The sequence below is a fragment of the Camelus dromedarius genome, chromosome X, assembly GCF_036321535.1.
Source record: "Camelus dromedarius isolate mCamDro1 chromosome X, mCamDro1.pat, whole genome shotgun sequence".
Lineage (NCBI taxonomy): Eukaryota > Metazoa > Chordata > Mammalia > Artiodactyla > Camelidae > Camelus > Camelus dromedarius.
This window is the reverse complement of record NC_087472.1, coordinates 110770790-110797177: the sequence shown is the minus strand read 5'-3', so window position 1 is coordinate 110797177 and position 26388 is coordinate 110770790. Positions and strand designations below refer to the sequence as shown.

The 26388-nt window shown below is 45.8% G+C and overlaps 1 protein-coding gene across 2 annotated transcripts in view; it reads right to left on the bottom strand.

Moving 5' to 3' along the window:
* LOC135318491 (pseudouridine-5'-phosphatase) overlaps positions 1 to 26388 on the bottom strand; it is a 498722-nt gene that overhangs the window by 127129 nt on the left and 345205 nt on the right. Inside the window, exon 5 of one of the 2 annotated variants that reach the window (XR_010379278.1) lies at positions 14737 to 14938. The exons of the other annotated variant lie outside the window; for it this stretch is intronic. The gene's annotated coding sequence lies outside the window, so the exon portion shown is untranslated. The remainder of the gene's footprint in view (positions 1 to 14736; positions 14939 to 26388) is intronic. 2 annotated transcript variants of the gene reach the window in all.

The following is a 26388-nucleotide window of genomic DNA, read 5'->3' as shown; positions in this document are numbered from 1 at the left end:
TTCCCCCACAGGAAAAATAAGGTGGGAGGGTTTGACTCATCCAGTGGTTACTCATTACTTACTTTTTAACCTCAAGTCCGTTTTCTTAGCAATTTCATTTCCAGGGAGCCATGAGGGAAACGATCTCATCGCAGGCCCCCTTCCATTCTGCGTATGATTCTCGTGACGGGTGTCACCAGGTGAGTCCGGAGAGCGGCGCTCACGCGCCCGAAGTGCCAAATGAGAACCTTCAGGGAGAGCCAGGTACTCACGACAAACTCGTTACATCCTAATGCTGCGTCGGACTCTTCAGAGATGCGGCCAAGACCTTTCAGATCATGTCCCAGTGGCTCATACCCTCGGGCAGGACGGAGCTGGGCAAAGCTCAGCTACAGCAGCGTGCTCCGACTTGAGCAAACGTTGCAATCACCGGGACGGCCCCACCCACAGGGCTCCCCACCCTGGAGGTTCCAAAGGTTCCTATTCTGCAGGAGTGCAGGACCCTAAGGACTGGCATTCCTAATGAGTTCCCAGGGGACGCTGACCCCAGGACCGCAATTCGAGGGCCACTGAACTAGGCTAGTTCTCGACGCTCCTCAGAGAGGTAGGACCGTCCCCAGATAGGTTCAACGTCTGTCCTCGCGGAAGCCGTCATCGAGTCATGGGTGGGGGGGGACAGACATCTCACACAGACGTGCAGAGTGGAGCATCGGAACAACCCCCTGGTTTCTAGCCCGTGAGTTCCTGACCATCCCCTCCGTGAAGAACCCAGCAGGCTTCTCAATCACGGCCGCTACAGGGCCGACGTCTCGTCGTGCAGAAGGAACATTCCGTTGTGCTCATCCGTACGTCTGTGAGTTCGAATAACCTTCCGGCAGTCAGAGGTGCAAGGTCAGCCACACTGCGGAACGACACAGAATGCTCTCGGGGTGACAAAGAAGGCTCTCCTCCACGGACCCCTTCCCTCCCAGCACGGCCAGCGTTGTTTACGACCGAGCGCCACGCTGCCTCCGCGCGGGTGGAAGCCCTGACTCCTGGCTCGCTCTGTCATCGCCACCGATTCCATCATCGGGGGCTTCTCCTCCCTCGTGAGAACCTTTGTCTGTTCCCAGAACAGGTACACCTGCAGGTTTCCCTGCGGAAATGCTTAGACGGACGGTTTACCTCTCGGAGGCTGCTTTTTCTTTCTTCTCTGCAACGGACTTACACCTTCAACGCCAGAAAACATTGCCCACGGCGTTGAATCCGAGGCAGTTAGAAACCCTAATAAACTCAGCTACTTGTTCCCCCTCCAAGAGGCACTAGAACACAGGTTTCCTCCTGACCAGTCTCTACGAACATTAATAGGTTCGTACACATCCTGTCATCAACGCAGACGCTCACAGTTTTAAAGTGCGCTTGAGTGATCTTATCTTGCAACAAGGCCAGACACCCAGACTTCACTCATCCTTGACCTTTCTTTTAAATACGGATCTGATTAAAGAGAACGCTTCACTTCATCACTGCTCTGTTGGGGTTCTTTCCAAGTGGGGTGAGGTCAGATAACTTTGAGTCACACCCCGTGACTACTCCACTCCATGCCCCGACCAAGAGATCGCTTTGCACATTTTCATGGGAAACCCCGTGTGCAACATCATTCCATTATCTTTCCTGTGATGTGTTTTTGGTTTATGTCCTCATTTTTTTTCCTGTTTCCTTTTCTTTCTTTCTTTCTTTTTTAAACCACTCGTGGTTTTTGCTTTGTTTCCCTCCAGACTGCAGATTCCACAGAGTCACGCCATGCGGCGTAGCAGAGAGCCCTGCGTCTTGGAGATTGAATATGTCCAGTTCAGGTGGTAATGACGTCGCATGCTTTTTAGTAAACGTCCCTGCTCCGTGAAACGGAGAGGCAGCTAGAACGGAGGAGGCTGTGCTCCGTGAATTAATCCACGATGTGGATTCTGATCCTGACCTCGGCACTGACTGGGGACAGAAACTGGGGACAAATGACCCATCTGCCTAACTGCCTATTTCATCCGCTGCAAAATGGTGAAAGTAAGACTGTTTTCTCTGCCTGCCTAACTTTTTTTTTCTTCCTTTAAAAAAGAAATAAGACCAAAACTCCACAAGAGCTCAGTAGACACTAAAATGTCATATTCTCCCAGGCGGGGTTTTGTAGTTTGCCCGAGGCACAGTCTTACGGATCACAGTCAACGCCAAGACTCTAGCCAGGTCTGAAGAATGATCGAACAATGAGACCGTCTACTCATGGAAGGCTTTGATGCGTACAATTTTCATTTCCGTCTCTGTCGGTCTTGGGATATGCTTCTGCTTTTCCTTTCCGCGTCTACAAAATTTTTTTTTTTTTTAAAGTGCTGCTTTGCTTTGCACTGTATGAGGCACTCCAACGCTTGGGAAAAGCAGTCATGCAAACATCCAAATGGAGTCACTGATGCATTGTGTCCGCGATGCTCCAGTCTGTCCTTACATCCAAACGCAAGTGTTTGGGGAAGGATTAACATTTGAGGACCACCCTTGTTTTCCTAAGGTCAGTGTGTATAGACACTGAATATGCCACACAAGATGGTAAATGACATAAAGGAAGTTTGGGTCACAGGAAACTTCGGATGGGATCAGCTGTTCAGCTTGTTTTAGCGAGAGGCAGTGGGAACGCAAAAATCCAGATGTGCTCATGAGTGACAGCGCTTCTGAAGCAGTCAGGTGTGGCCGCTCAGTTATTTGGGAACTTTACGATTAATCAGAGGTTGATAAGATTAAAAAAAAAATAAAGACCTTAAATCTCTCTATCCTGCTTTCATGCTGTATGAATGTATTCACCTGCTTGGCTCTATTAAGGATTTTTGTGAAAAATCTTACATTTTTTCCCTCCAGCAATAGAGCAATTTCACAATCTTGAATTCTCAGAGAGTCAAACCGCTCGCTCCTCTTCACTGGTTCATTAAGCCCCTCGAACGTTCCCCGAGAACATACGTGATGGCCGTCGCGTTTTCTCTCGTCATCAGCTCCAGGAGCTGCAAATACTCAAAAGCAGCAGTGCACCCAGGAACAGTATTTTGAAGAAAACCCGAAGGTATGTAGGAAATAAAAAGACAATATAAGATTCTGGAATGCAAATCACCCCGTTCGTGGGGTATTCAAGGTCTGTTTTTAATTAGGCCAAAATCTGGGATTCAAAGCCATGATTCCGCAAACAATGGCCGCGCTAGAAATAGGCAATGGATCACTTTTTTTTCCCCCCTCTTTGGCACATTCTAATGAGAAGTTCCTATATTTAGATTTGTTTTGTGAGTTGATTTGCTATTGATTCCTGTTTCTTTTTTTTTTTTTTTTAACCTGAGCGTAGAGTAATGATTAACTTCGGAATGCTGGGAATAAAAACGTAATTGTCAGTTGATGTGTGTGACTAGTGTAAAGAAGGCTCCTGTTGGGGATAATTTTTACTCTAATGCTAAAAAATCACTCAGATAAGTCGTGCTTTTCAATTAAATTCCGTAGCATAATAAAAGGAGCAAACTATGGCTGCTGGCGTTGCATTAATGTTATGAATATACCCTTAAATGAAAATTGGCCATGTAAGCACAGATGGATACATTTGGAAATCTGAGTGTAGGATGCAATTTTGTAAATTATAACAGACACTCCATTAGCAACATAGAGGCGGCTTTCAATTTACTCCATGCCAGGGAGCATTAGGGTTAGAGAAAGACGATCGTGGTGGAAACCGACAATTGAAAGACGTTCGTGGTGGAAACCGACAATTGAAAGACGTTCGTGGTGGAAACCGACAATTGAAAGACGTTCGTGGTGGAAACCGACAATTGATAGGAATAATCTATGTATTATGGCAAGTGTAACCTGGTGAGACTACCTTCAAATAGGACACATCACCAGACACAGAGGAACCGGACAGTAACGGCCCACTCGTGAGCACAGCACAGAACAGCATTCGTTTCTCCAACACGGTCTGCAGACGGAATGCATTCACACAACGTGGTCTGTAGACGGAATGCATTCACACAACGTAGTAGCGGCAGTCGATACATTCTAACTACAGACCTCCCTGTGAATACATTGATCAATCGTGACATTGAATTGAAAAAAAAAAGCAAGTCAAAGAAATTGTCCAGTGGGATCCTGTTTATATAAATATTAAAAGCACGAAAAGCTGAGTAATATATGTGTATTAGTAATATATTATGTATATATATGTATCTACAAATGGATATATCCATACAAATATTTAAAGACATTTGAAATGATACTGGATACAAGTACTATTTATGTATATATATGTCTGTACAAAAGATATGTCCATGCAGATATGTAAAAACATTTGAAATGATACTGGATACAAGTAACATTTATGTATAGATATGTCTGTACAAATGGATATGTCCATGCAGATATGTAAAGACATCTGAAATGATTTTGGATACAAGTAATATTTATGTATATATATATGTCTCTACAAATGGATATGTCCATGCAATATGTAAAGACGTCTGAAATGATACTGGATACAGAGGAGCACGTACGCCAGGTGATGGGAGAACACAGACGAGGAAGTTGGGGTGTCCGGTGAAATCTCCCTGCAGGGGAGAAGCTGGGGTTCTGAGTCTTCTGAGATGTGGAGAAAAGTACCGGACAGGAAAGCCACATGGTACAAAGGTACAGGAGTGGGAGGGAGACTGCAGGGAACTGGGCAGGCAGGGAAGCTGGTGTTTCGGGTGGGCTGGGGAGATGATGAGACGGAACGGAGAGGAATGAACCATGGAGTGTGTGCTCGGGCCAAGATGTCCATGTGACGTTTTACGAGTATCGGACGCGTACCAGGCAAAGTGCCGTGTGGTGCTGGACACCCACGTGCAAAGTGTCTGCCCGTGTGGAGCTTGCATCCCGAAGGCGGAAGTTACATCCTCGAGTCCTTTTACTCTTCCTATTTTATTTTGCTTCGTTTCCGACGCTCCCCATCCCCAGCCGGGCAGGCTGGCAGTGACTTAGGGATGATTCTGAGGAAGGAGGAGGCCAGGAGGAGGAGACGCACCACGGGAGGAGGCTGGGTGCTGGGCAGACAGGACGCACACGTGAGAAGAGCGGGCACCCGGCTACAGACCGGGTGGCAGGGACTCCGATCAGCAGGGAAGGCGCGCCCGGGTCACGCGGGCCCGGGCACAGGAGTCCCCGCAGGTGGGCGTGCGCTCCATGTCACGGTGAGATGAACGGAACGTGGCCCTCACGGGCACAGCATGGAGGCGAAACTTCTGATTTAATTTCCGCGCTTGTACTCAGCGGGTCTCAGCCAAACTTGCTGTCTTTTTCATAGTAAGGGAGCATGAGAAAGAGAAATCACCACGCCTCGGCTAAAAGGAGACAGGGACCGCGTAAGAGCCCGGCGCACGTGTCCACGGGCAAGGAGAGCAGCTGTGTGAGATGGGATGGTGGCAGGAGGGAGAGAAAACAGCCCGAGGTGAGAGTTTCCATGTCAGGGGGAAAGTGTAGCCGATAAGAACGACAATGGCCAGGTAGAGGTTTGCTCGAAGATTTGACCCAATGACAAGAAATGGTCAGAAGAGCAGCCTCAAGTGTGTTCTCTGTTAACGCTGCATTGCGTGCGATATTTTCGGGGGAGGGGGGCAGGGGAAATGCCTTATTGAAATTGCCCTACAACGCTCCTCATCAGAAGGGGTCAGGACCAGAACGTGCCATGGCCAGGCGCCTGGCGTGGAAGTGGTGACGTCTCCGTGAGTGAATTCCCACCAGCCCCCTGAGGTCAGGGGGAGGTACCCAAAGTCGCCGCAGGGAAAACAGGGGAGGAAGTCAAAAGGCGGATTTCTCATCGCGGACAAGGACGAGACGCAGAAGGACCATGGTGAGGATGGGGGGTGGGGGTACAGCAGCGAAAGAACAAGAGGGAAACAGATTCCCAGATTCCCTTCAGGAAGGAGCATGGCCCCCTTGGAGATCATTCCACACAACTCATCCAAGGGAAGTGACTCAGGGCCAGACTGTCTTGTATAAAAATGTTAAAGGCTGTTGCTAAAATATATATATGTTCATAAATGTGAAGAATGAATGAAAACATCCCCTGTATGGGACGGGGCTTGAATTGTCCGTAACATGTAAGCATGGTCGTTGTGAGACAAGGAGAAAGGACCAGCGCATCTGATCATTGTTCTAAGACACTGAAGTTATAAAAGGAGTTCACCAAGAGCACAGCCGTGAAGGCTGCATCTTAGAGTTCACATGTTGGTTCAACATCCTTAAAGACTGTAGTAAGAGGGAAAGCAGGTAAGCCCACAGTGGGATCTCTGCCAAAGAACGGAATTCGGGCACGTGAAGACTGAGGCTTGGAAAGTTAAACATAGGATTACCTGGGACACAGCAATTCCAGTCCTAGGTGGATACCCCAGAGAAACGAAAATATACATCTATGCAAAAATCCGTGCATGCATGTTCGTCACAGCAGGATTCGCTGTAGCCCAAAGGGGAAAGCCTTCCAGATCTCTCTCAACAGATGAGTGGATAAACAAATCAGGGTCTGTGCACACGACGAAATAGTATTCAGCCTTAAAAAAGGAATGAAGCACTGATAACACGTTACAACGTGGATGAACCTGGAAAACACGACTCTCAGTGGAAGACGCAGACAGAAAGGGCCACGTATGGTACAATTCCATTTACATGAGAATGTTCAGATTTACACGTTAAATCCATAAGGCAGGAAAGCAGGTAAGTGGTTGCCCAGGGTTGGTGGGAAAGCACACAGAAATGGGGAGTGACTGCTCAGCCGGTCCTTTTGGGGTGATGAAAACGTTTTAGAACCAGGTAGTTGTGATGGTTGCACAATACTGTGAACATATTAAATGTCACTGAATCATACAGTTTAAAATAGTTCATTTTATATTATGTGGATTTTATCTCATTTTTTTTTAAAAAAAGAAGCTCCACAAAAAAGAAACCCAATCCAAAAATGGGCAGAAGACCTAAACAAGGAATTCTCCAACGAAGACACACAAATGGCCAATAGGCACATGAAAAAATGCTCAATATAACTAAATTATCAGAGAATTGCAAATCAAAACTACCATGAGGTGTCACCTGACACCAGTCAGAATGACCATCATTCAAAAGTCCACAAATGACAAATGCTGGAGAGGCTGTGGAGAAAAGGGAACCCTCCTACACTGCTGGTGGGAATGCAGTTTGGTGCAGCCACTGTGGAAAACAGTATGGAGATTCCTGAAAAGACTAGGAATAGACTTACCATATGACCCAGGAATCCCGCTCCTGGGCACATATCCAGAAGGAACCCTACTTCAGGATGACACCTGCACCCCAATACTCACAGCAGCAGTAGTTACTATAGCCAAGACATGGAAACGGCCTAAATGTCCATCAACAGATGACTGGATAAAGAAGAGGTGGTATATTTATACAATGGAATACTACTCAGCCATAAAAAAGAATGAGATCATGGATGGACCTGGAGATGATATGATATTACTTATATGAGGAGTCTAAAAAAACCAAAAGAACACAAATGAACTTATTTATAAAACAGAGACAGACTCAGACATAGAAAATAAACTTATGGTTACCAGCGGGGAAAGGGGGTGGGAAGGGTTAAATCGGGAGTTTGGGATTTACACATAGTAACTACTATATACAAAACAGATAAACAACAAGGTCCTACTGTACAGCACAGGGAACTATATTCAATAACTTGTAATGACCTATAATGAAAAAGAATATGGAAAGAAATACATATATGTATAAATGAATCACTATGCTGTTCACCAGAAATTATCACAACAATATAAATAGACTATACTTCAAAAAAAAATTAAAAAAGTCTTTTGTGCCTTAGAAATAACATGAAACAAAACCCAATAATCTGTTAGCATCTAAAGAGTAACAGATAAATGCTTATACAGCATTTTTTAAAAAACTTTCAACCAAACAAAGGAAAAAGAATGAATGTCCTACTTTTAAAATGCCAGAGAGTGAGCTGCAGGATTTTTTTCCTGTTAATTTCAGCTTTACTTACCTTGTAACGTTTTGATTTTAAGGTAAGTATAAACTTTCCAAAAGTTGCCAAAGTAGTCACAGGAGAGAGGGGAGGGGAAGTGGGGGAGGGGGAGAGGGGAGGGCAGAGGGGAGAGGAGAGAGGGGAGATGAGGAGGGGGGAGGGGAGGGCAGAGGGGGAGGGCAGAGGGGAGAGGATATAGGGGAGATGAGGGGGAAGGAGTAAGGAGAGAGGAAGGGGAGGATGGGGTATGGGAGAGGAAATTATCATTGGTGCGACGCCTTGAACTAAAATTAGAGATCTTATCACGGTTTCTCCAGTTCTGCCCCTCGTGTTCAGTTCATGGCCCGGGATGCAGTGTGCGCTTCCACACCCTACTTAGCTGTCTTCTGAGTCTCCTCCAATCTTGGACAGTCCCTCCGCCTTCCTTTGTATTTCATGCCCATGGGTGACCCTTCTGCAGAGCCATAGTCACTTATTTTGTGTCCGGCCTAAGGGGTGTGTTTATAAACCCTGAAGATCTCAAAAGAAGATGTCAAGAGTTTTCATCTCCTTTGACCTCAGGGTATTCATCTGAGAAATGGTTGGTTAAGAAAGCAGGTGAAAAGAAACAGCAAAAATCAGATTTGGAAAAACGGAGGGGGGGAATACCTCAAGGCGTATCGCGTGGAGCTGCAGAAATAGACGTGGTCTCTACGAAACGGTGGAAGGTATGAATTGAGAAGGTGAATGAAGGCTGACACAGAGGTGGGGAAAAGGAAGCTCCGACAGATGTGACTCCATGTTGGCTGTGTGCAGTGAGCTCTGGTAGGAGGTTCTCACGAGGAGTTCGGGTCCAGTTCTCAGCATCTCAGCACCTCGGCATCGCGTTGGCGTGACAACACCACACGTGGTACGACCCCTCTCTGCTTCTTCATAGGTCACGTGGTCCCTAAACTCTGGGGGCTTCCCGGAGCCCTGAACGGCCACTCTCCCATCCCCTCGCCCTCGGAGTCGATCCACCTGGCCACGTCGTGCCTGTGGATTCCATGCTTCCATCGCTTCCTCCATCACCGTCTCCCCAACTCAGCTGTAAGCTGGCTACTATCTCCAAGCTCAGCTTTTCTGGTATCATGCTCTCTACCAATGTTATTTAGTTTAATCAGGGATGCATGTTTCAACTTCTGCAATGCGTATTCTTCAAATCTGCTATATTGCTCTTATAATACAATACAAATCCAATTTGTTTTGAAGTAGAGGGCTATTTATTGCTAAAAATAAAGACAGTTTCCTCTTAGGTCATTACTGGATGCACCCCGTCTACACAGTCTAAAACCACATTTATTCTAACTCTGATGGACTCTGATTCACACTCAACTACCATTGCCCCTCACTCCTACCTCTGCTTCCAATGTGCTGACGCACGACCAGTCATTTTCCAAATAAGTTATCTGCAGGGTGATTTTTCTCTTTGACACCCCCACCCCCGCCCCAATGCACACTCGTCGGTAGCAAATCCCAGTGCCGTCTCTAGCTGCGTAAGGGTGTGTCTGTGTTACAGTCCAACCTGCAGAGTATGAGCTGTTGGCTCATTTTTCTGATTTATCCAATTTTTCCTCTTAGCCTGGGATATAAAGCAGTCAACACGTTTCAGGAAAGCTTAGAGAGCCTCAAGGCGAAGGTATTTTCCCAGAAGTCCCACGTGGTATTTGTCCTTGCTACGATCCACTCTTTGGGAAGCTCTCGGTCAAAGAAGTGTGGGCAGAACGTTGAGCCAGGTTTGAACATCTCCCAGTGCGCAGATGCACACACTCGGGGCTGTGGGGCCCACTGACGTCCAGACGCAGACCCCGGCCGCAGTGCAGCCCACCCCACCGCCTAAGGATAAAGTACTGTCCGCCATCCAGCAGGTGCCTGACCTAGGGGAGCTGACCGGTCTGGGTCGGATCTAACCTTATAATACCCCAATGCCAAAATAGCTGGCTGGTCTGAGCGCACGCCTGGACCTTGTCTAAGAAGTACTTGACTCTGAGTTTCCCCGCCACACACCGCTCTCTTACCTCACCGACGCCCAACCAGAAGCTTGCACACGAGCTGATCACACAGCCCGTCGCCTCATTACACGCATTGGCCCATCCCCAAAAAGGACCGCTGTCTATGACAGCGTCCCTGATAGACTCCTTTCCTGCTTTGTCTTTGCTAAGTTCTCTTACCGCCCACGCACCGGCCCGCCGGATCCCACGACAGACGCCCCATCAGCTAACAAGTCCGCTCAGCGGTGACATGTCTACGGTGGATCAGGACAAGCTACGCCAAGACAAGCCACGTCCAGACAGTTCGCAGGGCTGGAGCTCTGCTACAAGGCACCTTTCCGTTGCTTCCCAGCATCTCCTTTCGTGCTTGGTGCCCACAGTCAAGGGGGGCTGACGAGGATCCTTGGTGGCCTGGTGACTGTGCTCAGCATCACCAAAGACAGAAGAAAGTGCTCTGGAAAAAGCCTTGTGTGTGTGTTTCTTATAACACACACAGCTCCAAAAACGTGGAAGAAAATCCCCTGTGTGTTCACCACAAGGTGGGATGTGCAGAATTTACCATCCACTCGATCATGTATCACTACCTTCAAGTGTTTACACTTGGAGGATAAAGAACTGACCAGACAGGTGTCCAACTCTTTCCTCCTCCTTTCCTACACACGTCTGAGGTTAGGCGGACAATAAAGACAGAAAAAGTTCAACATAGAAAAATGAAACCTTCCCTCTTTTCCTCCAACTTGGAAAAGAAATTCTTTATGTTTTAAGGAAAGCCGTTATGTTCAAATGATTCCTAATCGTTTAGTTGCCCGATGCTAATATGTTTTCTCCATCTAAGATAGCCTTCTAACCCAGAATATTCTTCTTCAATTTTATTTTATTGAGTTGTAGTCAGTTTACAATGTTGTGTCAAATTCCAGTGTAGAGCACAATTTTTCAGTTATACATGAACATACATACATTGTCTCATTCTTTTTCACTGTGAGCTATCACAAGATCTTGTACATATTTCCCTGTGCTATACAGTATAATCTTGTTTATCTAGTCTACAATTTTGAAATCCCAGTCTGTCCCTTCCCACCCCCCACCCCTTTGGCAACCACAAGTTTGTATTCTATGTCTGTGAGTCTGTTTCTGTTTTGTATTTAAGTTCATTTGCCTTCTTCTTAACCCAGAACCTTTTAAAAATTCACACCTGAAACACCAGTAGCTCATCGACTTAAAGGGAAAGGCAGCTTTTAGGAGAACATTATAACCCTCCAAGTGTCTGCACGGAGTTGACAACCCCTTGTCTATCAAACTGCCCATCATTCGCAGGGATATGATTGAAAATATTGGTCTAGAAATGGAATTATAGACCATTCAGCTTGGAGAGGTTGGATGATAAATGTAAGAATATTGAGGTGGAAAATAGTTTTGCCACTTCTCCTGTCAGCACGGAAATAACACCTCCACCCTAGTGTTAGAATGAGATGTGTTACAAAAACCACGTTGTTATCGCAATTGAGGTGGAAGATATTTGAAAAAGGAGGGGGGCCAAACACTCCCAGCCCCCGGGGGAATATATACGTTCGAGGCATAGCCATCGAGTAGCTCTCAATTGAGGAGACCATTCAAGATAAGATATTTCAACCTGTAAACCTGAACCTGTCCAATAGGATAACCTCCTGTGAACATTTTCATTTCCCCGACATGTGTGACGCTCTGGAAGAACTGATTAATTATCCGTCTCTCTCATCACAACTTTGCGGGACAATACTGTTCCTTTAGGGCTGATAACCTTATTTACCTCTCATTGAGAAAGAAATGTTTTATGTGTATTATGATGCTTTGAAATGATTAATTAGGACCGTTGCGGAAAAAATGGAGTGCCTGGGTTCCGGCCAAGGAGCAGACAGATTACCATTATGCTGTGTGAGTAATACTTTATAAACCCATTTGTCACACGGAAGGGCTGTCACGTGCAATCTGATTCATTGCATGTAATGGATTAGGTGAAATTTACTTAGATGCTCAGCAATGTGTGTGAAAAAACTAACTTAACCCATCAGCAAACCGTATTTTATCTTTTAAATCTTATTAGCACCCCCCTCCCAAGGCCAAATGGATAGGTCGTTGCATTCCAGCTGACATCAGGAGGGGACAAGGTCTGAATCTGCTACCACAAATCTTAGTCAAACCAGCCCCGTGTAGGCTGTTTGCTTGACTTAAGAAGGCTTGTGGGGCCAAATACACACGGTATGACTATCTACTTGCGGACTTGTGGTCTTGTGTCAAAGAAGCAGATCCTTACTTGAGGCAGATCTTGTACCGAGGAAGTATCGATCCCAGATGGTCTAAGTGTTTGATTGTCTGATAGTTCTCAATGCTTTTACAAGGACAAAGCCACATGCGGTGGATAGGTATTTTGGCTTCTGAAGATCTGCGAATTCGGGAGGCTGGGGAGTCCAAGATCAGGGTGCCAGCGTGGTTAGGTTCTAGGGTCCTCTTCCTGCTTTATCGATCACTGTCTCCTTCTAGTGTCACATGTGGCAGAGAGAGTGACAGAGTGGACCTCCAACCTCACACGATTTTCAAGAACCTTCCTGATCATCTTTCTACCAAATTCCAAAATGAACTTCACTTGCTTTCAGCCAAACCCCAACCTGATACAGACATGCCCAGCTGGAAGCGATGAAAAGCTGGAATACTTGACCATAATTCTTCCCGTGGTTATAAATTCCATTCATAAAACATGACTCTAATGGCAAACTTTACAAGGAATTAAATATCTCTTTCTTGTTTTGTGCTTTAAAAAAAATGGCCACATTCAGCAAAACACCAGACTGAGTGCTAAATTGTGTAATTTTTTAAAAAGGTAGCAACCTAAATGTACATCAATGGATAAATGGATAAACAACATGTGAGATACACACACACACACACACACACACACACACACAATGGAATACTACTCAGCCATAAAAAAAGAACGAAAATTTTGCCATTTGCAACAACATGGATGGACCTGGAGGGTATTATGCCAAGTGAAATAAGCCAGCCAGACAAAGACAAACACTGCATGTTATCACTCATATGTGGGGTCTAAAAAATATAACCAACTATTGAATATAACAAAAAAGAAGCAGACTCATAGATACAGACAACAAAGCAGTGGTGACCGGAGGGGAGAGGGTAAGGGAGGGGGCAATATCAGGGGTAGATCAGTAAGAGCTAGAAACTATTATGTATAGAATAAGCTACAAGAATATATTGTACAGCATGAGGAATATAGCCAATATTTTATACTTACAAATGGAGCATAAGCTTTAAAAATTGTGAACCACTGTGTCGTACACCTGTAACAAGATTGTATGGCAACTATACGTCCATAAAAAATTTTTTTTAAAAAATTGGAAAAATGGTAAGCTTTAACGCTGATTCAAATTTCAAGATGAAGATTGTTGTTGGACGATTTGGATGAAAATTTGAAATTGTGGTGCCAACTCTGGTAGATGAACATGAAGGCTGTTTGCCATCCAAAGGATGTCAGGTTTTGGTTTTGATGGGAACAGAGGGTGAAAACCATGACAGAAAGTGGTACTTGAGGAATAAGATGAGAATCTCAAGGTTCTCTTTGCCAGGGGAGAACAGTGCATGCCCAGTAAAAGAGTTCTCCAGGGGACCTTCACCGGACGCTGTCACTTCTACCTCATTTCACGTATCTCCTGCCTCCCGTACCACCCCCCAGATCAGGTCTCCATCATCTCCCACTCAGAGTATTATGACACTGCCCCTTTTCTCCTTGCTTCCAGCCTTATTTCTTCCCTTCTGTTTTAGAAAAAAAAAAAAAAGCTGGAGACATCTTTACTAATAGAAATGCAACCATGACGCTCTTTGAAACTGATCATAACTGTGACATCGTCCCATATCCTGTAGGACAAGTTCCAGAGCCCCTACCGTGACTTTCAGAACCTGGTCCCTGCTCCTGCCCAGCCTCCCGTCCACAGCCTGTTCACACGTCACCCTAGCCAGCCACGCCGCATTTCCTTCTGGGTCCTAACAGCGCCATGGCCTCTGACATCACTGGGCTCCCTGACGCGTGGCATATGCAGCCTGGAATTGCAGCCTGGAATACTCTGAGCCTCACCCTCATGCCTCCCAGCCCCACGCCCGCCTCCAACACCCATGCTTTGAAAATTTCTGCTCATTCTTCCTGCAGCAAGCATATCCTGTCTCCTCCCATCTTCCTTCCATGCCCTGCCCTGTCACTTAACATCCCACCATGGATTTCACTCCCCCAAGGTCTCTTCGTAACCGCAGAGGCCACCTGACCATCGTCTTACAGCGAGAAGTCACCGTGATGTTATCAGAACCGAGTGTCACACCCAGCTCCTAGCAGGCGCCAAGAAATGGATTTGTGGTTAGTGCATTGTGGACGGAACCCCAAAGTCCTGTCTACCGGGGAGCTCAGAAACGGTGCAACCAGTGGCATCTCCTCCTTCCAAACCTTCCACCGCCGACCAGCTTTTGAGAACACAACCTCAATGGCACATTGGGAAGGAAGTCTGCCTATTTATCAGATACGGGGTGGGGGGAACAGTCATTCAGAGAAGACGGGCTATTTGTCACCTCCGTGAAAATGTTATCATTGTCGTGCACTAAAATGGCATTGATTGAGGACCCCTCACCAGCACACCATGCACAAACCCTGCCGCACAACTGTGCAAAGGAAAATGCTACCTGTAGGTACTTCAGCCTCATGCAGGGCCACGAGAACACGCAGACGAGTATGGGTAACAGCAGGGAGCCAGCAGGGCAGCCGGCAGACACGAGCAGCTCTATCAGTAACTGCGAGATGGATGTGTGTTCCAGACGGACGCTGTTCCCTCCGAACGTTCCATGATTATATCCTGAGAAACACGATCCTCTCTGCACAATTTTGCTACAAAAAAAAAAAAAAAAAAAAAAAAAAACCATTTTAAATCTCTGCTTAAACACGGGGCCAGACTGACATGTTTTACGTGAAATAATTAGGAGGCATTTGAGAACTAGTAATTTTGGTAATTACCAAATAGTGCGGTTCTCTCCCAATAAAGCATATGTCAAATTACATTCAAAAAACATCATTAGGTTGTTCTCCCTTTGAAAGAGTTTTACATGTGTAGCTTACAAGTTTAAACATGCGAATGCTTTTGCCCTATATTGTAATGAGGTAATTTTTTTAAAAAAAATAAAACAAATGAGGTTTAGGGCTGCTCAGTTCCACTGCTTCCTGTGAAATTTCCAGCTCTGGAACTTTCTTTTGATCTCTACCCGGTGATTTTTTTTTGACCGAAATGGCTTTTTTTTTTTTCTTCTTTTTTGGCAAGGAAGTAACACAGAGGAGGGAAGGGGGAAAGGTGGCACTGAGGTTTGCTCTCCTAAGAAAGAAAGAGGTCCCTGCACATGCCACTCCTGCACAGGACGCTCTCCATCGCGCATCTTCTAGAAAGAGGGCCGTTCGTTGTGGCGACTCGCCGTCACTGAAGCGCTCCGGAACTCTGCGAACTCTTTAAGTTTTCATTATTCGTCCCTTGCTTATTGGTAGATTGTTGGTAATAAGCTATTCTTTCAATACAAAACCACCAGTAGTGAACGGATGTCACAATGCACGTGACTTTCCGTGCTGCTCCGTTTATCCTTCTGAGTGACGGGGATGGTTCCAGATTTGGACCAGCGTGGCAGTCCCCGATATAAATACCGTCCACGGCCACGAGCAACAAGGAAGAAACTGGCCAAGGCACGGGGAGGACTATAGCTTTCTTCGCCAATACTCTCAAGGGTTTATACTTTTTTGAGCTAATTGGGACTGACCTTCCCTAGGTCATCCGAATAATTCAAAAGAAAATAGAAGCTACTCTCCTGCTATTTCGGAAAGGAAATGTCCACGGACTCAGGTTCACAGAAACAAGGAAATGGGAACGCGGTCTCTACGGGTGTGAAACACAGACCACTGTCTGCACACACCTGCTTCTCAGGGAACAGCGGACGGGCGAATAGTTTCCACTCAATAAACGCTCGTGTCAAGGACGGCGCTCGCCTAGTCAAAGGCTCGGCGTGTGCGAGTAAACGTGCAGCTCAAAATTATGACGCTGAGATTAAGACAAAGGAACGTTTTGACCTATAAATGGAAAAAAGCGTATAAAGAATGTATGTGTATATGTAAGATTGAATCACCTTGCTGTACACCTGAAGCAAAACGTTGTAAGTCAACTCTGCCACTTAAATAAATACATACGTACATAAATATTTGTATTTATAAGTCACTGGAGTGATAAAGCTGCAGTTTTCAGAAGCAGCATCCATTCTGCTAAGGACTGAGCTGCGTCTCCCCCAAGTCTGTGTGTTGAAGCCATAACCCTCAACGTGACGGAGTTTGGAGGTGGGGCCCCAGGAGGTGAGTAGGCGATCCTGATCTCAGGTCCCCCGCCTCCAGGACTGTAAGAAACACACGTCCGCTGTTAGGTCTCCGGTATTTTGTTACAGCAGGTGAAGCTAAGATAGAACCACCACAGAGTGACTTGAACACGCCCACCCTGAGCCGTGCTCAGCTTTTACGCGTCTGCGGAAGTCTCTGTCCCAGGGAGCCGGACCGTACCCTGAGCTGCTGGGGTTCCAGGTTAATGGTCTGAACAGAGGCACAAATATACTGATGACAAGGGGGTGGGAGTGACCGTGTTTACTGGTGGCCTAACTGCGTGAGGAGAAACGGGAGCCCAGAAGGGTCGAGTGACTTGGGGAAATCACACGACCAGTTGGTGGCAGAGGCTCAAATACAATCCACCCTCCTGGCTTCCAGCCAGTCAGGTTCCAGCTAGACTCAGTGAGGCACGTGAGTCCTGGAATTTCCCTCTGGAGGTGACGACACAGATACGGCTTCAGTGATTCCACTCACCCTGGAACCCAGCAGGACCCTAGGGGACAGACCCTCGCTCCGTGTCCTCCACCTGCCTCTTGTCTGTAGAAGAACTTTAGCTTCCTAGGCCTTCCTGAGTTCCCAGGAATACGTTTAACCAGAAAAGTGAGAAAATGCAGAAACTATGGAAAACAGTCAAGGAAAAACAAAGTAATCACAGTTCAGCCACTCAACAAAGTCAAGGACATCTGGCTGCTCCTCAAGGGCTATAGATAATACCCCGAGGGGCCATGTCCTTTGAGCTGTTTTGCAGGCACTGCAACCCTCACCAGGTGGGAGACGTTAACCGTGTGCTGCCCACAAGCACAGAGACCCCAGACCATTGGGACCAGAAAATTGATGGCGCTGACTCCCAATGACCCCACCACCCACCAGGCAGAAGAACGTCCACGAGCTGGTCACACATTCCACAACCTGCCTCCCTCACTCTGTCTTTAAAACCCTTTTCCCAAAAGCCGTCAGGGAGTTTGGTCCCTTGGAGCACTACCAGCCCGGACTCCTTGCTTGGCACCTGCAGTAAACACTGCACTTTCCTTCACCACAGCCTGGTGTCAGGACATCGGCTTTACTGCACACGGGCAAGTGGACCCAAGTTTGGTTCAGTAACAATCCTGTGAATAATGAAATATGTACGTGTGTGTATGCACGCATGACTGTGTATATGTAAGTGAGCACACCCACATATGTATCCATAATTCAGAGGCGTCCGTGTGCCCACTTGATAACAAATTTCCAGGCGGTAATATTAAAACTGTCAACCATAAAATAAGAGGAAGGTGACGCCTTGGCTTCTCGGACTGTGGTCCCTTCCAGCGTTTTGTACTGGTAAATCGATCTTCAAAAACAGACCAAAGTCACCTTTTAAAACTATCATGGTAGTTAAAGCTCGCCAGCGCCGCACAAAGGAAAGCAGGACCCACCGTCCACACCAGGGACCAAACTAATAGGTCCGTCGTGGGGGTGGGGGGAGCCTACGGCCCGGGAGTTTGAATCCAGCTTGTTTTAATCTTCACAAGACTGAGAGCCTCTGGAACCGGAACAGCATGGGATTTATATGTTTAATTGAAGTATAGTTGATTTACAATGTTGCTATAGTTGCTGGTGTCCAGCATAGCGGCTCACTTATACATATACATATATATATATATATATACACACACACATATATATTCTTTTTCAGATTCTTCTCCATTATAGGTTATTAAAGGACACTGAATATAGTTCCCTGTCCTGTATAGTACGTCCTTGTCGATCTATTTTATGTACAGCAGGGGCGGTGTGATTGAGAACGTCCCAGAGGAGAGGCCGTATTTCCCTCCCGTCCTTCCTGCCATGCTGACGAACTCATCGGAGGGGAGGCGGGCGGTGCAAAGCTGGGGGACACTGCCGCACTCTGCACCAAGCTTCAGCAAATACCCGGTGGGCAGAAGCATGGAGCACGGGAAGGTGGAAGAACACAGAGTGAAGCCGCGTCTGGTCCCCCCCACAACCTCCCCTCCGATCTACCCCCACGGCCACGTTTATAACAACAACGTCGATGGCCTCAGAGCCTAAGGACGTCCGTGGCACTTTGTAAAAACCGCCCTGCCATTCCAGGGTGGGGGCTACGGCAGGACACGGACACTCTGGTTTTTTGGGTTTTTTTTTGCAAAGTAATCACATACCTTGAGGTGCAAGGTGTAAACTAATTAAACTTGTTTTTGTCGCCACGTGGTTCCGTGCCAAAACATAAAAATAAGAAGGTTGTGTGAAAGGCAAGCTTATTTTCAGCTCTGTGCTGTGAATGCTTGGCTCTCACCCTGGGGTCCTGCGTGGGATCAGCCAACTTCCTCCCCGCGGAAAGAACACACACAAGAAGCAGTTCAACCTTCCGGGTTTGCCAGCCCCTGATCCTAGTCCCCCCACTCCCCTTTCTGCCGATGGTTGAAGGATTCCAGGCCCTCTGGACGCATCGCAGGGGTGGGGTCCGGACGCGTGTGTGTGGTTTTCAAGGACAGTCGAGCTCAACAGAAACGCAGGAGCCTCTGGGGTTCCTGGAATCGTCTAGCTTGGAAGGCAGCCTTTCGCCAAGACCTGCGCAAGGCGTGTTGGCGCTGTCCGAGGTGCCGGCGTGGAGGTGCATGTCAGTTTGCCCTGGTAGCCACAACTCATGATCACAACCGGAAAGTCTCGAAACAGGAGAAGTGCAGGGTCTCAGAGTTCTGCCCTGGGAACCAGAGTCCCAGACCCAGGTGTCAGCAGGGCTGTACCCACTCTGATGGCTCCAGGGAGGGCCTTTCCTTGAGTCTCCCTACTTTTTGCAGGTGGCTGCTTGGTGTTCAGTGGCTTGTGCCCTGGTGGCTCCAACGTCTGCCTCTGTCTTTACTTGGTCTTCTTTTCTGTGTAAATCCCGCTCTCCTTTCTCTCATAAAGACACCAGTCATTGGATTGAGGGCCCACCTTAAACTGAGGACGATTTCCAATCGAGATCCTTAAGTTATGACGTCTGCAAAGACCCTATTTCCAACAACAATCCCACTCTGAGATTCCTGGTGACCTAAATCTGGGAGGGGACCCTCTTCCACCCACTGCACAATGTCCCTTCCCCTCTCTCTGCCACCTTTCTGTGGCTCACCTTGTCCTGACCCCCAAGGAGCTGAGAAGTCGTCTTGGGCAGCAGGGATGAGGAAGTCTGCTATTCTGGGCACAGCCTGTTATTTATAGAGGGGCGTGCCCAGCGATCACACGGCCAGAGAGCTCTGCGATCAACATTCAGTGAGATCGCACGTCATTTGCAGATATCAGAACGAAAATTAAAACCCGCAGCAACGGGACTGGGAGCCCACGCCGCTGTGCTCAGGCCGGTCCTCCTCTGATTCATTAGGCTGAGTGCGAAATAGCAGGTCTTTTGTCCCTGTAATTGGATATTGTTCTCTCTCTGCAAACTTAAATCAGCTCTGCCAGGAGCGCCTGCCCCAGTTCCTTCTTTTCTCATTTGTGTTTACCTCCAGGTTGGAAAGAATACTTAGCAGATCCCCCGTCCCTGCAGAGCTGCTTTCTGGGAGCTGGGTCCTGGGGGTCTGCAGGGCCTGCCCATCAAACAGACACACACACAAAAGGTTTGCTCGGGGGGCTGCCAGCCAAACCCGGTGGGGCCGTTCCGGTGCTGAGCTCACATTCAGGCTAGATTATCTCCGCTCTAGGGGACAGGGTATGAGGCCAAAGAAATGTGTCTGGAGGACGTCATGGGATCTTGCTGCCGGTGGTGAGAAGGCACCGGTCGTGGCAGCCACATGCCGGCTGCTGCACAAAAGCAAAGAGAGATCCAGTGTGCGCTGGCCGAGGCGGGGAACGGAAGTTACACAATGGCTGGTTCCATCTCCAACGGGTATTGATTCCAGTCGAGTGAAATGACACTCACATAAGCACGAAGGTGTGACCGAGGATGGATGACAGTGTGAGAAACACGTGGCATTTGCCTGCCTTTCCGGAAAGAGAGACCCGAGAAAACATGACAGTCAGAGTGACTGTGGGGGTGCTGTGTGCATAAGTAGCAATTTTCTTTACAAGATCAAAACTAATGGGTGTTCTCCATCCTCTCCTCCCCTTGGCTTAGAGGAAATGCATCCTCTTATTTCTCCTGACTTGGACCTTCTTCTTCAGAATCCCTTCCCTCAAAAGCTCCACCTGTCATCAGGTTGGATGGCTGCTGTGACCTTGAACGTGTTACCTGGACTTGAAGGTGAAACCTCCAACCTCCCCATTCAGGTCTGAGCAGATGTGTGGTGAGATCACAGACTCACCACGTTTTATTCCCTCATTCATTCCTGCATCCATCCGTCAACATTTTCTGAGCACATGCGACCAAACACTTGAACATTTATTGAGAGTCAACCAAGTGTAGGCAATGAGCTAGGAGCAGAGAGACAGCGTCCAGCAAGCTGGGTGGTTACAAGAGCGATGACATCCTCCGAGGTGCATGCTGTGGGGAAGCAAAGCAGGGTGGCCTGACAAAGCCTAGGAGGATGGGGGGAAGATGTAGAGAGCCGTGAGACTGTAGGCACAGACCCAAATGATAACCAGCAGTAGAAAGGAGATTCTCGGTGGAGGCGTCAGCAAGCCGAAGGCCTTGGGACGTGTATTAGTCAGGATAGGCTAGGGTACGCTGCTAAAAAAAAAAAAAAATCCATCAAATTTCAGGAGCAAATTGCTACTGATCTTCATTTCTTACATCAGAGTCTGATGGGAGTCACGGCCTCTCCCTGTGCCCGGTAGCTGTGCTGTCTGGAACATGTGAGCTCAATTTCCAGACTATACAAACAGCTCATAAACTCAATAACAAAATAACAAACAACCCAATCAAAAAGTGGGCAGAAGACCTAAATAGACATTTCTCCAAAGAAGACATACAGATGGCCAACAGGCACGTGAAAAAAATGCTCAACATCACTAATTATTAGGGAAATGCAAATCAAAACTACAATGAGGTATCACCTCCCACCAGTCAGAGTGGCCATCTTTAAAAAGTCTACAAATAATAAACGAAAGAAAGATTGCGTAGAAAAGGGAACCCTCCTACACTGCTGGTGGGAAGGTAATTTGGTGCAGCCACTATGGAAAATGGTAAAGAGTTTCCTTAAAAAACTAAAATTAGAGTTACTATATGATCCAGCAATCCCACTCCTGGGCATATATCCAGAGAAAGCTCTAATTCAAAAAGACACATGAACCCCAATGTTGACAGCAGCACTACTTAAAATAGCCAAGACACGGGAGCAGCCTAAATGTCCAAAGACTGGTGAATAAATAAAGAAGATGTGGTGTGTCTGTGTATGTGTGTGTGCGTGTGTGTGTGTGTGTACACACAATGAAATATTCCTCAGCCATAAAAAAGAATGAAATAATGCCATTTTCAGCAACATGGATGGACCTGGAGATGGTCATACTGAGTGAAGTAAGTCAGACAGAGAAACACAAATACCATATGATTGTTACTTACATGTGGAATCTAAAAAATACAAATGAGTTTATTTATGAAACAGAAACAGTCACAGACATAGAAAACAAACTCACCGTTATCAAAGGGGAAAGAGATAAATTAGGAGTTTGGGATTAATAGATGCAAACTACTGTATATAAAATAGATAAACAACAAGTGCATACTATATAGCACAGGGAACTATATTCAATATCTTGTAGTAACCTATAAAGGAAAAGAATAGGAAAAATACATATCTATAACTGAATCATGTTGCTGCACACTGGAAACTAACATAATATTGTAAATCAACTCTGCTTTGATTTTTTGAAAAATGTACATGCCAAGCACTGTATTTTATACTTTAGATCCAATTCCACTGTCTTCTGGTCGCTTCAAATATTTTAATCTATCAGTCCTTGTTTTTACATCTAGACAAAATTCTTCTAGCCTCCTGTAAACACTTTGTCAAGTCCTTTGTATCTTGCAAACCAAAAGAACGCCCTGTAGTTTTGACAGCCTGGCTACCATCAGCAATGTCAGTGAGAGGTGTCCCAGAGAAGTCAGGCAGAAGCGAAACCCCGCACAGCGCTGGGCATGGGAGTGAACAGGGCAGAGCTACCGTGAAGACGTGGCAGACGAGGAAAAGCTTACCTAGGCATTCGTCTATGAAAATTTACCAGTGGGAGTCTTCTCCAATTTCAACTTTGCACTAAATTGCTGACTTCCGGTTTGCTGGGTAACAAACACATGCATGCATCCTGGTTCATCGACCCCCGTACTCATTTCTGGGCAAATCTTAGTGCAGGGAGGGAAGGTAGGCACGCTCACGTTTGGCCCCCCACCCCAGTGCCATCTATGCGTGCAACACTACTTTGTATATTCTCAGTGTCCTCTCAGCCTGAGCCGCCATTCATTCTGCAGTTAGCCACAGTCGCCAGCAAGCCCTAATGTGTAACTTCCAACTCAATCTGATCATTAAGGTTCCTTGCCTCAGCCTTCTACATCTACGAATTTGGAGGCCCTGAAATAAGGTTGTAAGGTGGTGTGTATTTCCTCATCCTAATAACAGCAACAAAAAAACTGGACGAGGGAGGGAGGGCAGGGAGGAGGGTAACTTCCCCTCTCTCTAGTGTGGCACTTGCCAAATCCAGCCTGCTGCTGTCACTGTAAATAAAGCTTTACTAATATAAGGACAAGCCCATGTGTTTACGTATTGCTTGTGGCTGCCTTTGTCCTGCAACAGTAGATCTGAGAAACCATGAAGAGGCTTTAAGGTCCTCAAAGCCTAAGATAGTCACTAAACGACCCTTTACAGAAACTGTCTGTCTGCTGATCCTTCTAGGGGAAATCAACTCTCGCAGAGCAAAGAGAACAGCAAAATAGACTCCTCACCTGGGACGTGCTTCAGATATTGCTGTTTCATATTCCCACGATGGTTATGACATTGACTAAATAACCAAGAAAGCCATAAGCAGAACAAAACGACAACCTATGGGATGGGAGAAAATATTTGCAAATGATGCAACTGACAAGGGCTTGATCTCCAGAATATATAAACAGCTCATACAACTTGATAACAAAAAAACAAACAACCCAATCCAAAAATGGGCAGAAAACCTAAAGAATCATTTCTCCAGTGAAGACATACAAATGATCAATAGGCACATGAAAAAATGCTCAATATCACTAATCATCAGAGAAATGCAAATCAAAACTACAATGAGCTATCACCTCACACCAGTCAGAATGGCCATCATTCAAAAGTCCACAAATGACAAATGCTGGAGAGGCTGTGGAGAAAAGGGGACCCTCCTGTGCTGCTGGTGGGAATGCAGTTTGGTGCAGCCACTGTGGGAAACAGTATGGAGGTTCCTCAAAAGACTAGAAATAGACTTACCGTATGACCCAGGAATCCCGCTGCTGGGCATATATCCAGAAGGAACCCTACTTCAAAATGACACCTGCACCCCAGTGTTCATAGCAGCACTATTTACAATAGCCAAGACATGGAAACAGCCTAAATGTCCATCAACAGGTGACTGGATAAAGAAGTTGTGATATGTTTATAAAATGGAATACTACATAGCCATAAAAATAATGAAATTATGCCATTTACAGCAACATGGATGGACCTGAAGAATGTCATTCTAAGTGAAGTAAGCCAGAAAGAGGAAGAAAAATACCATATAATATCACTTATATATGGAATCTAAAAAAAAAAAAAGAGAGAGAGAAACTTATTATAAAACAGAAACAGACTCACAGACATAGAAAACAAAATTATGGTTACCGGAGGGGAAGGGGATGGTAAGTGATAAATCGGGAGTTTGAGATTTCCAAATATTAACCTCTATATATGAAAAGAGATTACAAAAACCAAATTTCTCCTGTATAGCACAGAGAAATATATTCAGTATCTTGTAATAACCTTTAAGGAAAAAGAATATGACAGTGAATATATGTATATATATGTATGACTGGGACATTATGCTGTACATCAGAAATTGACATATTGTAACTGACTATATTTCAATTTAAAAAAATAAATAAGCAAGTAATCGAGAACAAATTTCAAGCCATTCATGGGGGATAAAGAGTAGATAGGAAGACTTTCCCCATGCCAATGGCAGTGAAAACAGGCAGAAGGAATGAATTCCACCCTAAAGAAGAAAAACGTACCCACTGCCATGACATCACGTCCAGACGTCCTCAGAATTTATGTCCTTACTCTGACTCCAATCCCAGTCTCCAACATTCTTCTCTGTGATATGAAACTAATTGAGTCTAATGTCTTTGCAGTTCTTGGAAAAGATGATTATTTTAACCATACCTAATAACACGTTATGGGCCTTTCACATGGAAGAAACATACCTGCTGGCCTGAAAACACGGATGTGTGCTCCACGACAGTGTGGCTGTTCCTTTTCTGCCTATGCGGTGGCAATTTAAAAATGGTTTCACTGCCTTTAAAATTTGGTTCTATACTGTAACACAGCCCACTCCAGCCTTTCGACAAAAACGGTCTGCTACCCTGAACACATATCTTTCTGGGACATACACAGCATGCAAATATTTATGCTAAGTCAGACCTACAAAGTTTGGTGACCTAATATGCTTAATTAGTCACAAATCTAGTCAATACATTTCCACGGTGGTTTCTAATTGATACCTGCACTTAAGTGAATGTTGTGTCAGCCCTGAGAGGTGGGTGTCAGCTCTGAGGACCTCAGTAGGTACCTTTTTTTCTTTTCTTTTTAGGATTCTTTCAGGTCCTGCTTTCTGCACGATAATGCCCTTCAATAATGCAAAACAGTACAATAGCTAGTCTTCATTAATGAACCCACCAGACCTTAGTAACAACCACAATCTTCAGCACCGAATTCAGGGAGAATTACAATTTCAACATTTCACAAGGTCGCAGAGTTAACACTTCCATCCATTTTTCTTCATTTGTCGTGAGTGTTCGAACTGTTGTGTATTAAGAGACCATCAAACGTTTCCTATTAAAATGCATATGAGAATATTTAATATTCAAAGTATAATGGAGTCAAAATTTTTTTTTTCTATTTCTGGAAAATGTACGGTTGGGATTTGTTATCCAATGCTAATATAAGGGAAAAAAATCCCATTTGCTCCATGCAAAGAAGGAAGTGGTCACAGACCAACGTGCACAAGGACCTGGGATTGGAGTGAGAAGATGAAATCTAAACAGAAGTGTCCACTGTAACATTAGGTTAAACAGGTGCGAGTGAACAGTTAACACAGGCCAGAGACTGAATGGCTTGTTCACCAAGGCAGCCGGAGGCAGGTAGATTTGTCCAACTGACTCCTCACGTAAAAAACTTCTCTGTTCTCCACGGTTTTTTTTTAACCCTTGACTTCTTGATGAAGAAAAATGCAAAATGTAGAATGCAGAGAAAAAGACAAAAATAAATGAGGACATGCAGCATTTATCTGGGTAAGATTATTTAATAGTGTTAACTTTTTTTTTTTTCCATAAGGAATCTGTGTTTGACACAAAGGTAATGAAATTCACAATGGAATTTTTTTGTTGGTGTTTTTCGGGTCATAAGGTTATTTTTCTGATCATCTGGAAGAAATAATGTACAAGGCTAGTCATGGCATATAGTTCCCTGTGCTACACAGTATAAACTTGTTGTTTACCTTGTAGCAACTTATGGTGATAAAGAATATGAAAAAGAATATATGTATGTTCATGTATGACTGAGGCATTGTGCTGTACACCACAAATTGGCTCAATGTTGGAAACGAAAGAAACACAATAAACTAAATTTCCCCCCAAAGTAGCGAGCTCTTTACAGAATGAAAAGGCTCCTGTCTACTCTGGTCTTTGCGGAAGTGGTCGGGGCAGGAGGACTCTGTTGGAGGTGGGCACATGTTCAAATGGAAATGTGAGGGAGCCCTCATCTAGGCACGCACTTCACCCTCCTGCCAACCGTTTCCCAGGAATCTTCAGG